We start from the raw sequence: 15505 nt of genomic DNA, 5'->3' as shown, positions 1-15505 counted from the left end.
CACGTGCTGCCGGGAGGCGGAAGCAGGAAGAAGCAGGTAGGAAAAAGGTTTGAGGGGAGCCAGGGAGAGATGGGCAGCCGGGGGAGCTGGGCTGAAGGGCAGGGAAAAAAACACTGTGACCGCCTTTGCTTTGCTGCCTCAGCACCGGCTGGCCCAGCACCCAGCCTGACCAATAGCCCTACCCCACCCACAGCCCTGAGACCCTGCGCTAGTAACGAATACGGCATCCTTCAGACTTGACAACGCAACGGTTTAGATCTGAGGTTCCCACACAGGGGGCTGTAGCAGGCTGGCGGGTGCCATGGTGCTGCCCACGTCTGCCTCCATCTTTCCAGCTGTGAAATCACCTCAGACAGTTAAAACACATTAAATACTTTCCGAATGCTACTTTTCTATGGAAGCAAATGCTAGAGTTGCCACTGCATTTGTGACTAGGAAAGACTAGGAAACCTTTGTGACTAGGAAAGGCGGCTGCGATGAGACAGTCTAGGTAGTGAGGCCTGGGTCATGCTATAAAAAAAAAAGTTTAAGAACCTCAGACTGAGACCATCAGTGTTTTGGAACAAAGAATATGTCCGAACTGGGAGTAGAACGCAGGACCATAAACCAACCATAATTCACCTCCGGAAAGAGAACCAGCACCACTTAAAGTGTTCAAAATAGGTTGCGTTTCTGGCTGGTTTCCACATAAAGGGACATTGCCAAACTGAAATTTAGGGCCTGATTCTCATTGCCGTACACCTCTTTCTTGACCATTTCTGTCATGATCACAGGAGATGTTTAATTTCTTAACATACATACATAACTACATTCTTAAGAGTTGCCACTTAGAGGTACAAAAACTTTTAGAAGGGCGATTCATCTTATTAGTTCACAAAACTGAATAGTCATCACCATTAAGTGTTAAGAAGGGAATGTATATACTCTGCCAACTAAAACCCCAATTCTGCAATTGACAGCCCACCAGCATGCAGGGTCAGGGCCTAAACTAGTTTAGCTGACCAATATGTTTATAATAATAATTACTTTTAGTGTGCCCAAAAGTGAGATAGGCACTCAGCTATTTATTTTTTTTTGTTGTTTTGTAAACTTCCCCAGGAGGTGCTTTAACTTTGGCATGCAATGACCATCTCAAAGACAGGGTACTCCTTCTGAGCCTATGCACAAGGGTGAAAGTGGATTTTGAGAGAGTTGGCAATCTACCCTCTGGGAGCTAAAGAGAAGCCATCAACTAATTTCACGAGGCCCAGAACAACCATGGGATGAGACACACACTTGGAGCACTAAGATGTGAAATGCAATTAAATTGGTTATTACCACATGCATTGGGTAGTGTGATGAGCCACAAGGTCAGAGAAGAAAAGTAATTAGCTACCCATGCTGTACAGCAACCCTTTAGAAATGCATTGACTGGAACATATTATTACCTATTATGAAATAGTATTTATAAATAGAAATAAGTAAAACAGTCACACACAGGTGTGTGATGTGACTGTGACATCACAGATATCCAGAAGGCTCCACAGGTGCCCAGGATACTAAAGTGCTTTCCTAATCCTATGTAGTTTCCTGTTGTTACCTGAGAGACTATTACAACGATACAGTATGTCATTGTACCATGTCGTGGTGTTCCAGGTTCTGCTGGTTTATAAAGGAAAGTTGTGTTTCTGTTTAGTAAGATTAACAGTTTACAAAATAACAAAAAGCTACCGTCTGGCAGCTTAGTTGCAGTTCCTCACCCTAAATTAGTAAAATTTAGTTCAACAATATTTACTAACACATTACTAACTTTTTTTTAGCAAATTTCAGCCATTATTTTAGAATTATTGCCATTGAGTTTCCATATTCTGTTCATTTGCCAAAATTTTCAAAATCTCCTGCTACTACAAGCCCTCTTGGGACTCTGTTGTACTCTGTTGAAATCAAAGGCAACATTTCCAGTAATTCTCACTGGTAGCAGCATGCAGTCTCTAGTAAATCTTTCTTTTTCTGTTTTTTAAAAACATTGCAGTGCAGTTTCCATAAGGGGAAACAGTAATTCTCAGACCGGCTAAAGTTCTCTGAAATAATTAATAAAGTAACCGCTAAAGATGACTTGATTGACATAATGTACCTGAATTTTCAAAAAGCTGTCAACAAAGTTTCTTCCAAAGTCACTCTGAAGAAAAATATAACTATGGGATAAGTGGCAAGGATACAGTATAAAACTATGAAGGATTATGAGAAATCCTCTATGGACTCGAGCACATTAGGTCAAATTTGTCCCTGGTTCACTGCCCATTTCTTCAAGACATGTATTCCCAGGTACCATCATATAATGTAAAGTAAGTGAAGGGGCACCAGAGTGAAATGAGTCAAATGCAGTGTTGTATGCTAAGTCAACAGTTGACTTCCTGTTGCAATGGCAGGTAAGTAAACTCCATATTCATCCTCCATAAGACAAGCCATACTGGGCTAGACCAATTTTTCCTTCTAGCCCAATATCCTGTCTTCCAGTAGTGGCCAATACCAGATGCTTCAAAGAGAATGAAAAGAACAGGTCAATTATCAAGTGACAGTCAGAAGCTTACGGACACCCAGATCATGGGACTGCGTCCCTGACCATTTTATAGTGTTGGCCATCAGAGCATCCCCTGGTAAGGAGTTCCACAGGTTGACTGTGTGTTGTGTGAATAAGTACTGTCTTTTGTTAGTTTTAAACCTGCTGCTTATTAATTTCATGGGGTGACCCCTGTTTCTTATGTTATGTAAAGGGGTAAACAGCACTTCCTTGTTCATTTTCTCCACACAATTCATCATTTTATAGACCTCTGTCATATCCCCCCTCATTCATTTCTTTTCTAAGCAGAACAGGCCCAGTCTGTTTAATCTCTTTTCCGATTGAAGCCGTTCCATACCCTAAATCATTTTTTCCATTTCTGTATCATTTCCATTTCTAAAATATCTTTTTTGTGAGGGGGCGACCAGAAGTGCATGCAATATTCCGGATATGGTCGTACCATGTGGTAGCATTATGACATTTTCTGTCTTCTTATCTATCCCTTTCCAATGTGCATCACTTTGCCTTTATCATCACTGAATTTCATCTGTCATAGAATCATAGAATATTAGGGTGAGAAGAGACCTCAGGAAGTCATCTAGTCCAATCCCCTGTTCAAAGCAGGACCAACACCAACTAAATCATTCCAGCCAGGGCTTTGTCAAGCCAGGCCTTAAAAACCTCTAAGGATGAAGATTCCACCACCTTCCTAGGTAACCCAATTCCAGTGCTTCACCACCCTCCTAGTGAAATAGTGTTTCCTAATATCCAACCTAGACCTCACTCACTTCAACTTGAGACCATTGCTTCTTGTTCTGTCATCTGCCACCACTGAGAACAGCCTAACTCCATCCTCTTTGGAACCCCCCTTCAGGTAGTTGAAGGCTGCTATCAAATCCTCCCTCACTCTTCTCTTCTGCAGACTAAATAACCCCGATTCCCTCAGCCTCTCCTGGTAAGTCATGTGCCCCAGCCCCCTAATAATTTCCGTTGCTCGCCGCTGGACTCTCTCCAATTTGTCCACTTCCCTTCTGTAGTGCGGGAACCAAAATTGGACACAATACTCCAGGTGTGGCCTCACCAGTGCTGAATGGAGGGGAATAATCACCTCCCTCAATCTGCTGGCAATGCTCCTAGTAATGCAGCCCAATATGCTGTTAGCCTTCTTGGCAACAAGGGCACACTGCTGACTCAAATCCAGCTTCTCATCCACTGTAATCCCCAGGTCCTTTTCTGCGGAACTGCTGCGTAGCCAGTTGGTCCCCAGACTGTAGCGGTGTATGGGATTCTTCCTTCCTAAGTGCACAACTCTGCACTTGTCCTTGTTGAACCTCATCAGATTTCTTTTAGTCCAGTCCTCCAATTTGTCTAGGTCACTCTGGACCCTATCCCTACCCCAGCGTATCTACCTCTCTCCCGAGCTTAGTGTCATCCATGAACTTGCTGAGGGTACAATTCATCCCATCATCCAGATCATTAATAAAGATGTTGAATAAAACCGGCCCCAGGACCTACCCACTGGGGACTCCACTTGATACCTGCTGCCAAGTTTTGCTGTCCTTTTGTTGTCCAGTCACCCAATTTTGTGAGATCCCTTTGTAATCTTCACAGTCTGCCTTGGACTTTACTATCTTAAGTAAAAAGGTCGTAGAGCATTAAAAAGGTCATAGAGCAATTTTTAAACTAAGGGCTGGAGGAAAGCTGACAGGTGTGGAGGACCACATGGTTTGGTAAGAGACATCCCTTAGGGGAGGATCTATTAATGGAGAATCTCTATGTTCTAGTGAGGACAAGAGGATGGAAAATCATAAAATACAGGCGGGGTCTGATGAGAAATGGGCAAATAAAAAAGAGTCCCATTCAATTACATCATGTAATGGCAGACAGCTAAAAGGAGACAAGTTTTTAAAGTGCTTATATACCAACGCTAGAAGTCTAAATGGGTAAACTAGAGTGCCTCATATTAAATGAGAATATTGATATAATCAGCATCACAGAAACTTGGTGGAATGAGGATAATCAATCGGATACAGTAATACCAGGGTACAAAATATATCAGAAGGATAGAACAGGTTGTGCTGGTGGGGGAGTGGCATTATATATGAAAGAAAGTGGAGAAGTAAATGAATCAAACTGTACCACAGAATCTCCATGGATAGAAATTCCATGCTCTAATAATAAGAATATAGCAGTTGGGATATATTACCGACCACCTGACCAGGATGGTGGATAGTGACTGTGAAATGCTCAGGAACATTAGAGAGGCTATTAAAATAAAAAACTCAATAATAATAATGGGGGATTTCAGTTATCCACATATTGACTGGGTACATGTCACCTCAGGATGGGATGCAGAGATAAAGTTTCTTGACAACTTAAATGACTGCTTCTTGGAGCAGCTGGTCCTGGAACCCACCAGAGGAGAGGCAGTTCTTGATCTAGTCCTAAGTGGAGCACAGGATCTGGTCCAAAAGGTGAATATAGCTGAATATATTAAATGTAGGTGAATATATTAAATTTAATATATAGGTGAATATAGTCAATTTAATAGCCCTGTGGCAGGAAAAACACCACAGCGGCCCAACATTGTAGCATTTAATTTCAGAAAGGGGAACCACACAAAAATGAGGAGGTTATTTAAACAGAATTAAAGGGTACAGTGCCAAAAGTAAAATCTCTGCAAGCTGCATGGAAACTTTTTAAAGACACCATACTAGAGGCTCAACTTAAATGTATATCCCAAATTTAAAAACATAGCAAGAGAACCAAAAAAAAGCCACCTTGGCTAAACAACAAAGTAAAAGAAGGAGTGAGAGGCAAAAAGGCATCCTTTAAAAAGTGGAAGTTAAATCGTAGTGAGGAAAATAGAAAGGAGCATAAACACTAGCAAATGAAGTGTAAAAATACAATTAGAAGGCCAAAAAAGAATTTGAGGAACAGTTAGCCAAAGACTCAAAAAGTAATAGCAATTTTTTTTTAAGTGCATCAGAAGCAGGAAGCCTGCTAAACAACCAGTGGGGACACTGGATGATCGAGGTGCGAAAGGAGCACTCAAGGACGATAAGGCCATTGCGGAGAAACTAAATGAATTCTTTGCATCGGTCTTCACGGCTGAGGATGTGAGGGAGATTCCCAAACCTGAGCCATTCTTTTTAGGTGACAGATCTGAGGAACTGTCCCAGATTGAGGAGGAGGAGGTTTTGGAACAAATTGATAAATTAAACAGTAATAAGTCACTAGGACCCAATGGTATTCACCCAAGAGTTCTGAAGGAACTCAAATGTGAAATTGCAGAACTACTAACTGTAGTCTGTAACCTATTATTTAAATCAGCTTATGTACCAGATGACTGGAGGATAGCTAATGTGACGCCAAGTTTTAAATTATAGGCCTGTAAGCCTGACTTCAGTACAGGGCAAACTGGTTGAAACTACAATAAAGAACAATATTGTCAGACATATAGATGAACATAATTTGTTGAGGAAGAGTCAACATGGTTTTAGTAAAGGGAAATCATGCCTCACCAATCTACTAGAATTGTTTGAGGGAGTCAACAAGCATGTGGACCAAGGGGATCCAGTGGATAGAGTTTACTTAGATTTTCAGAAAGTCTTTGACAAGGTCCCTCACCAAAGGCTCTTACGCAAAGTAAGCTGTCACAGGATAAGAGGGAAGGTGCTGTCATGGACTGGTAACTGGTTAAAAGATAGGAAACAAAGGGTAGGAATAAAATGGTCAGTTTTCAGAATGGAGAGAGGTAAATAGTGGTGTCCCCCAGTGGTCTGTTCTGGGACCACTCATATTCAACATATTCATAAATGATCTGGAAAAAGGGATAAACAGTGAGGTTGCAAAATTTGCAGATGATACAAAATTACAAAAAAGATAGTTAAGACCCAGGGAGACTGCAAAGAGCTACAAAAGGATCTCTCAAAACTGGATGACTGGGCAACACAATAGCAGATGACATTTAAATAAATGCAAAGTAATGTACATTGGAAAGCATAATCCCAACTATCCATATAAAATGATGGGTTCTAAATTAGCTGTTACCATTCAAGAAAGAGATCTTGGAGTCATTGTGGATAGTTCTCTGAAAACATCCACTCAATGTGCAGCGGCAGTCAAAAAAGCGAACAGAATGCTCAGAATAATTAAGAAAGGAATAGATAATCGGACAGAAAATATCATGTTGCCTCTACATAAATCCATGGTACGCCCACATCTTGAATACTGTGTGCAGATGTGGTCGTCCCACGTCAAAAAGATATATTGGAATTGGAAAAGGTTCAGAAAAGGGCAACAAAAATGATTAGGGGTATGGAACGGCTTCCGTCTGAGGAGAAATTAATAAGACTGGGACTTTTCAGCTTGGAAAAGAGACAGCTAATGAAGGTATGATTGAGGTCTATAAAATCATGACCGGTGTAGATAAGGAAGTGTTGTTTACTACTTCTCATAACACAAGAACTATAGGTCACCAAATGAAATTAATAGGCAGCAGGTTTAAAACAAATAAAAGGAAGTATTTCTTCACATGACGCACAGTCAATCTGTGGAACACCTTGTCAGAGGATGTTGTGAAGGCCAAGACCATAACAGGGTTCAAAAAAGAACTAGATAGATTCATGGAGGATAGGTCCATCAATGGCTATTAGCCAGGATGGGCAGGAATGGTGTCCCTAGCCTCTGTTTGCCAGAAACTGGGAATGAGTGACAGGGGATGGATCACTTGATGATTACCTGTTCTGTTCATTCCTTCTGGGGAACCTGGCACTGGCCACTGTCGTAAGACAGGATACTGGGCTAGACGACCCTTTGGTCTGACCCAGTAGGGCCATTCTTTTGTTCTTATGAGTAATTTTGTATCTGCCTTTTCCACCCCACTGTTTGCAACTTTTTTCAGATCAATTCTGAATATGTTAAACAGCACTGATCCTCGTGGGACCGTGCTATTCACCTCTCTCCACACTGAAAATTGAGCATTTATTCCTCTCCTTTGCTTCATATGTTTTAACCAGTTACTGATCCATGAGAGGACTTTCTCTTACTCTATGACTGCTCAGTTTGCCTAAGAGCCTTTTGAATGGGACCTTGTCAAAGGCTTTCTGAAAGGCCAAGTATACTATATCCACTGGATCACTCTTGTCCACATGTTTGTTGACCCCCCTCAGAGAATTCTAATTGATGGGTGAGGCATGATTTCCCTTTACAAAAGCTGTGTTGACTCTTCCCTAACAAATCATGTTCATCTAGGTGGCTGATAATTCTGTTCTTTATTATGGTTTCAACCAATTTGCCTGTTACTGCTGTTAGATTTACCAGCCTGTAATTTCCCAGATTGCCTCTGGAGCCTTTGTTTAAAATTGACATCACATTAGCTATTTCCAGTCATCTGGTACAGAAGCTGATTTAAGTGATAGGTTACAGAGCACAGTTAGTCGTTCTGCAATATCATATTCGAGTTCTGTTAGAACTCTTGGATGAATACCATCTGGTCCTGGTGACTTTATTGTTCAACTTATCAGTTTGCTCCAAAACCTCCTCTATTGATACCTCAGACTGGGACAGTTCCTCAGATTTGTCACCTCCCTTACTAGAAACACAGCAGATGCTTGCAGGCGGCATCAGGTCTGGTTATGAGAGGTTCTGGGTGCTAGCCCCAACAGCTATTATATACAGTAATTGGACCACACACCATTTGGACTTAGTCTACCACCCCAGACCCATTTTTGACACTAAGATGTAACTCATCAGCAAAAATTTTTTAATTGTTGCCACATGTTAGGCATATGTGTGGTGGTTATCACCAAGGTGGATGAAGATCTGGAAATGATGCAGTTTTTCTTTATCACTTAATGTTTAAACATTATTGAGCACCAAGTCTGAAAAAATCATAAAAATCACACAAAGGGCCATAACTCATAAAAACATAGTTTAATGTTGGCCAAAATTGGCAGATAGCTTCTAAATACAATCTATAATGCAACTACGTACTCAAAATAGTACTGTTTTGGAAAGGTTGAGAAATATTTAGCCCCAGGTAATATATTTTGTCCATTTTCCCATACTTCTTTCTGTCCAGTTAAAGCAAAAGTCTGTAGTCATACCACAGTGTGAGCTTGTTTGTACCAAGCAATGCATCAAAATATTTGTCATTATTTGTAGAATGGACTTATTTGAGAACAGTTTTTTCATCTGCTATTTTTAATGAAGTTATGTAGATAAGACTCCTGCCCCCTAATTATAGAACTTTTTTATGTTATCTGTTCAGCTGGAGTCATAACGCTAAAGCATACATAGTACACCTATAATTATTTTCTTTGTATTACTGAATAAAATGAAAATACATGTAAACTACTTATGTAACAGTAAAGACTCTTAGTGGAAGGGCTATAGAATGTCTTGTATGAATAGGTCACGTGAATAACAAAGTGTAACCATGTGTGGTTATGTAACCCCTGTTGGCATGGTGCCGAATTGATGTGGCCATACTGAATGAATGGTCAGAACATGGCTTGACATGACTGAACACCAAAAGAGGATTCTGGGAGCAGAATCCTTCTCTTAGGATCAGGCAGATGGCGGAGGTGAAACTGACTGGCTCCATGCTGCGGATATGATCAATACGGATCTTTGGGTCAGCAGATATGTCCACTTGAAAGCAAGCAACACGTGTGGAACATCCTGAGTGGACTATAGGCTGACCGGGGCATCTCGACCCTGTTGAAAGACATCATGCAGGGGGCTGAAGTGAATGATTGATAAGGGAGTGAATGTGGGGTAATGTTCAGTTGGCACCACTCTGCAGTCTCCTCCTAAAGTATTAATTAGGCAAAAATGAGTAGCCACACACCCACTGGGCATGCTTGTAAGACATGTGACTCCTTTGAGGAAAAAAGAAGATAAAAATCAAGCAAATTAAATTACTGTTGGGAATTCCTTAATTAACACTTAAAGAAGCAACACTGCTCGGCAGAGTAGCCAAAACTCTGCTCCGTGGGCTCGAGAAGGACTGTGAGCCTGAGGGGTTTCCAGGTAGCCAAGGCCTTGTCTCGAGGGAATCCGAGACAAACCAGAGGGCTGAGGAGACCAGACCTGGAGGGAAGAAATCTTCCATAGAATTGGTAACCACCTTCTCTGTTTGCCAAGCAGGAACTGTGTGAGGCTAGCACAGGGCCTGTGTGTGTATGTTTGTGAAAGAGAGGCTCACTAAGAAGAATGTATATGTAAGGGGACTGTTGCCCCCTTACTAACATTCAGTGGGAGTGTTTTAGTTGCTAGCTCCCAGTGCTAAAAGGGGAAGGGTCCATGGGGAATCAGGACCCTGAGACTGATCGTCCCCAGAAACAATGGGGAGAGGCCAATGCTCCAGGTCAGCCTGAATGACAGGGCGGGCAGACTAATCAGGGAGTCAGGAGGCCAGGGAGGTCCCATCCTCCGTGTGAGCTGGAATTGCCTGGGTCAGACATAGTGGGGCCAAGCTAAGGAGAAAGCAGGGGCACAAGCTGAGCTGGGGAGCAGAGCTGTGCCAGATCCAGAGGGAGCAGACCCTGTCCTGGGAGCAGAGCTGCAGTCCCAAAGCCAGAGGCACAGCCCAGAGAGAGGAAATTGACCTGGGAGGAGAGCTGCAGCAACCAGAGCCAGAGGGGCCAGAAAAGCAGCCCACGAAGCAGGTCAGTGCTGGGAGCAGAGTCATAGAAGCAGCCTGCAGAGCAGACCTGTCCTGGGAGCAGAGCTGTAGCAACCAGAAGCAAAGGGGCCAAAGAAGCAGCCCAGGGAGCTGGAGGCAGAGCAGCAGCAGTGCTGATGTTGGATCATATTAAAGAAGTTCTGTATTAAAATCACAAATGAGTTTGATTCCCCATAGTTTAAATTCCAGGGTATTACTAATTAAGAGGTCTCTTGGTTTTTGGTACCGTTTCTCTCCCTGTGTGTGTGAAACTTGCAAGCTGCTAATTGTGTTAGTACATTCTAAGACAGAGTCTGTTCTCAAAGCAATTCTTTGTAACAACTACTCACACAGAGAGAGACTCAAAGCAATACTCTGTAACAACAGAAACAGCACCCAGAGACTCCCCGCCCTTTTGTTGTATTCATCTTGCTTTGTTAACAATTGTGATTAACATAGAGATAGAGGATGTATGTGGATGGATGCTTGGTGTGGATAATAACTGAATGATCAGGGAGGTGCCAGCCTAAGAATCCAGTGTCCATCAGCTGAAGAAGGCTGTCCTAAAAATAAAGGGAAAATCCCTTTAAAATCCCTCCTGGCCAGAGGAAAAAGCCTCTCACCTGTAAAGGGTTAAGAAGCTAAAGGTAACCTCGCTGGCACCTGACCAAAATGACCAATGAGGAGACAAGATACTTTCAAAAGCTGGGAGGAGGGAGAGAAACAAAGGGTCTGGGCCTGTCGGTATGCTGCTTTTGCTGGGGATAGAACAGGAATGGAGTCTTAGAACTTTTAGTAAGTAATCTAGCTAGGTATGTGTTAGATTATGATTTCTTTAAATGGCTGAGAAAGGAACTGTGCTGAATAGAATGACTATTTCTGTCTGTGTGTCCTTTTTGTAACTTAAGGTTTTGCCTAGAGGGATTCTCTATGTTTTGAATCTAATTACCCTGTAAGGTGTCTACCATCCTGATTTTACAGAGGTGATTCCTTTACTTCTATTTCTATTAAAAGTCTTCTTGTAAGAAAACTGAATGCTTTTTCATTGTTCTCAGATCCAAGGGTTTGGGTCTGTGGTCACCTATGCAAATTGGTGAGGATTTTTACCAAACCTTTCCCAGGAAGTGGGGTGCAAGGGTTGGGAGGATTTGGGGGGGGGGAAGACATGTCCAAACTACGTTTCCCAGTAAACCCAGTTAGAGTTTGGTGGTGGCAGTGGATATGCCAAGGACAAAGGATAAAATTAATTTGTACCTTGGGGAAGTTTTAACCTAAGCTGGTAAAAGTAAGCTTAGGAGGTTTTCATGCAGGTCCCCACATCTGTACCCTAGAGTTCAGAGTGGGGGAGGAACCTTGACAAAGGCGTCAAGTGGAAATAACCAGAGGACCCCCAGAGGGCAGACTGGAATCCACCCAACAGCCTCAAGGATGGAAGAACCAAAGAACAAGATAACATCCGGCAGCACGGAGCTGTCAGGAATGTGCCATCTGCTGATTGATTCAGCAACAGCATGATGAAGCAATTCCCACAGACTGGCATAGGAAGAAATTCCTATAAAAATGGACTCTAAAAAGTGAGAACTTTGGGGTCTGATTCTGCAAACCAACTTCCAGGAGCATCAGATGTGCATCTGACAAGGCCCTGCTCCCTCCTCATGTCCAGGCCACCTGGCCAGTGGCTTGGCATGAGCAACTCTAAGCCTGGTAACTATGATAACAACCTTGCAGAACCTGTGTGTGTGTGTGTGAATGAATAAATATGAAATTGAATGGAATGTTATAGCTATAAATAACTGCTTACTATGATTCTTTCTGTATTCACAATAAATGTGGTATTTTGCCTTTTCCCCTTTAATAAGATCCTGCTGGTTTTTATTTTATTGGTATAACACTGAGACCGAGTGGTGGAGCTGGGGCTGGAGCAGTCTGAAGCTGGGTGCAGTGAGCAGCTTGGGAGAGAGAGGGAGACCTTGGGCAGCGGGCCCAGCACAGGGAGACGCCTCAGCCAAGAGGTTCTGCAGGCCAGGCTTGGATCGTAACCCCGACAGGGCAGGGGCGACACTGGGAAGAAGGGTCCTACCACTTAGAGCCTGAGAGCATGTGGCCACCACCAGAGCAAGTGTCCAACCCACAGATCCCTGCAGCACAGCCAGGGCCTGAGAAGGAGGCCTGGGACTTACAAGGAACAGACTGTGAACTGCCCGGACATTCCAGAGACACTGTTTGTGATGTTCCCAGCCACAGAGCGGGTTGATGTGTTTCCTTTAATCTTTCCCATTTTTCCTTATTCTTTTTAAAATTACTTGTTGATTAAATAACTTGCATTTACTTTAACTTGTATGTAATGGTCAGTGGGTCAGAGAAGTGCCCAGTGCAGAGAGAGTATGCCGGAGTGGGGACACCCTAGCCCCTGTCCTAGGTGACCACAGCAGGGTTGTGGGTCGAGCCCCCCAGGAATCGTGGGCCCAGCCTTGTTGGGGTTACGAGGACTCTGCGAGACAGGAGAGTGGAAGGGGAGTCCTCAAGGGCAGGGAGGCCACTGGATAAAGGAAGTGGGAGCAAGGACTCAGTTCCTTTCGCTAGCCCACTTCACTGGGGTAGTGCAGAAGCCAGGAAAGTTCCCCACAATAGCGGGACTATTCCCCCGCTTAGATATAGCTCTTACTGTATAGTTCTTTAATATCTAACATAGGAGTTATATGCTTAATGTAACCCTTTACCATTTGTGTAATTCCTTCTTAAATAAACTGCATTGTATGCAAGTTAATTACTGTGGACCTTTTTCACTGGTATGACAGTAATCTACTCTTCTGGGAGCCATTACTGATCCAATCAGGGGTAGTAGCCCCTGGTTTCACAACCCCTACATATAACTATGAGCTACTGAATGTCTAATGCAACACCTCTTCAAGCTGTGTTTACTCACAAAAATATCACAGTAATTTGCAGATAGTTGAAACATTTCTACTCGCCCTCCGAACCTGTGTCTCATGAGTACAGTTCTCTGTTGCTATACTTGTCACTGTCACAACTGCATGCATCAGAATACACCAAATCTTCTCTGTGACATTTGCATCTCCTTGCTGCACAGGTACTCACAGTGCCACACCGCACAGAGGTGGGGATGGCTTCTGGAACAGGTGGCAGCACCATTATTTTAGGAACAAGATGCCCTGGGCTATGTACCACCCATCCAGTGTTCACAGGGGACACTTGAAAATACTGAACTGTTGCACGAGTCTATATGTATGACTGATAATTTGCACGTTTCAGGTACTGCCTGAAGGAGTCCATTGTTGATGGAAGTTTCTCACTTGTTTTGTTTTTCTTAGCAAACAACTCATAGTACACATTATCCAGAGATGTGTGTTTCTTACCACAGTATAATAAAGATACCAGTGAGACAGAGAGAGGAATAGACAGAATTAGTCTGAGATGCACTGCTCCCAAGATCCTTCAAACCCTCCTTTAGCTCTGGGTGTTCATCTGCTGTCTTCAGTCATCGTTTTTCCCATGCCACTGAAAGCTGAAGTAGAGTCAGAGCCATTGACTGTATGAATGTTTGGAAGAATAAGACACGTCCATTCTTAGCTCTGTAGCCACTCCATGCATGGGAATGAATCTCTTCTTTTGGCCAAAACCTTTTTTGAATAGTTACCCCAGAAACGGAGAAATATCTTGGGCAGATAGATGCACCACCTGTGTCCAGTCTCCACATTAGCACCCTGTTTATTCTGACAGTTTGCTTTGTGTGAACATGCAAAAACATGCATGAATCTGCTTCCTCGTGAACTGCCTCGAGTTCTCCTATTGCAGAATGGTTGCCAGGCACTATTTTCACTGCTCATGCAATGTCGTGAAAGCCAACAGCAAGGTATACTTCACGATGAGGTGACAATCTCCATTCACACTCCGTGACCCAGTCACTGAGGAGAAAGTTTGCAATATTTGGTTTATTCTTTGAATTTGATATCTTTAAGCATTGCTTTGATATGACGTAAACAAAGTGGGGTTCTGAACTTCTTGCAGTTGGACAATGCAGGCTCTCTCACTAGATTTGATTGATTCATCATTGGCATAATTGTCACCACCCAACAGCAGTGTATTGACATTTTAGTCCAAGGATAATGGTCAGCAGCTGATCGGACAGCTCCCCAAAAGTTTTACATATTACACTATTAGTGCACATCATCTGCAGAAGATCTTGAGGTCAATAATAGCTAATGTTGGCTCATTGGATGGTGGTAGCTCAAACATTGACAGATTTTTCTCCTGCTAAGACTGTGTTGCTTTTTTGAGTCTTTCTTAGAGATCCATTCAAGTTGAAAAGGAAAAGGTGCCAACTTATATTTTGGCTGTCAACCTCTCAGCACTGGGAAATAACTGTCAGCTTGCTGAATAGCTAGCGATCAGTAGTTATTTCTTGTGCTGTCTACTTCAACTTTTGTTTGATTATTTTGTTGAGATTTCCAAATGATTTGAGATTATGCCTTTTTATGGAATCAAAGACCTCTTCCTCACCCCTTTGCAGCCTACTGGTTAAGAACTACTTCATTTCTTGTGTGCCATTCTCTCTTATGTACAAACTTTCTGCAATTTCAGGTGTGGTCACAGTAGATGATGCAGTGTCCGCAAGTGGCATTCTGTTGTCTGGGATTGTTCCAGGTTCAATGCTAAAAGGATTTGTCATTCTTTTAGTCACAGCGTTTACGATCTCTTGGATAGGAGTTTCATCTGCAGCAATGCACTTTGTGGTAGCTTCTTTGGTACTGAAGGCTGCATTCTGCACATTTGTTAAGTCATAGCTGTTACAGCTGGTTTAAAATGCGCAGTCTGGTAATACTTGGTCAGAGGTTTATCTTTCATGCAAAGATGTTGATGAGTCTCACAGTCCTTGTTCAGAAATTGCTTGATGGCCACATCATGCCGTACACCACTGAAGGGTCTGGCAATTCAGTATGCTTCTCCTTGACCATCAGCTAGAGCATGATTTTTATCCATCTTCTGCTACATTTATACAATTCACATGACCATACGGGAAGTCAAATGGAATAATCTCTGCAAATGTCTCACGCTCCACAGACTTGTTTTTATCTCTCTTTGCTACCATGTAATCCATCAGTAGTTGGGAGAAACCCATTCGATAGTTTTTCCAGAACAGAAGTGTATCTGAATAGTTTTTTCCCTTGGGAAATTTAAATGTCCATGAGCTGCTGGAGTGATTGGGTATTGTTCATGAAGTTTGCCAGAGCATTTTAAACATAAAAAACATTTTATAATTAGGGGTTAAGGAT

This window comes from Natator depressus, chromosome 7 (assembly GCF_965152275.1).
Source record: "Natator depressus isolate rNatDep1 chromosome 7, rNatDep2.hap1, whole genome shotgun sequence".
NCBI lineage: Eukaryota > Metazoa > Chordata > Testudines > Cheloniidae > Natator > Natator depressus.
The sequence above is the reverse complement of the archived record's forward strand: the minus strand, read 5'-3'. Positions refer to the sequence as shown.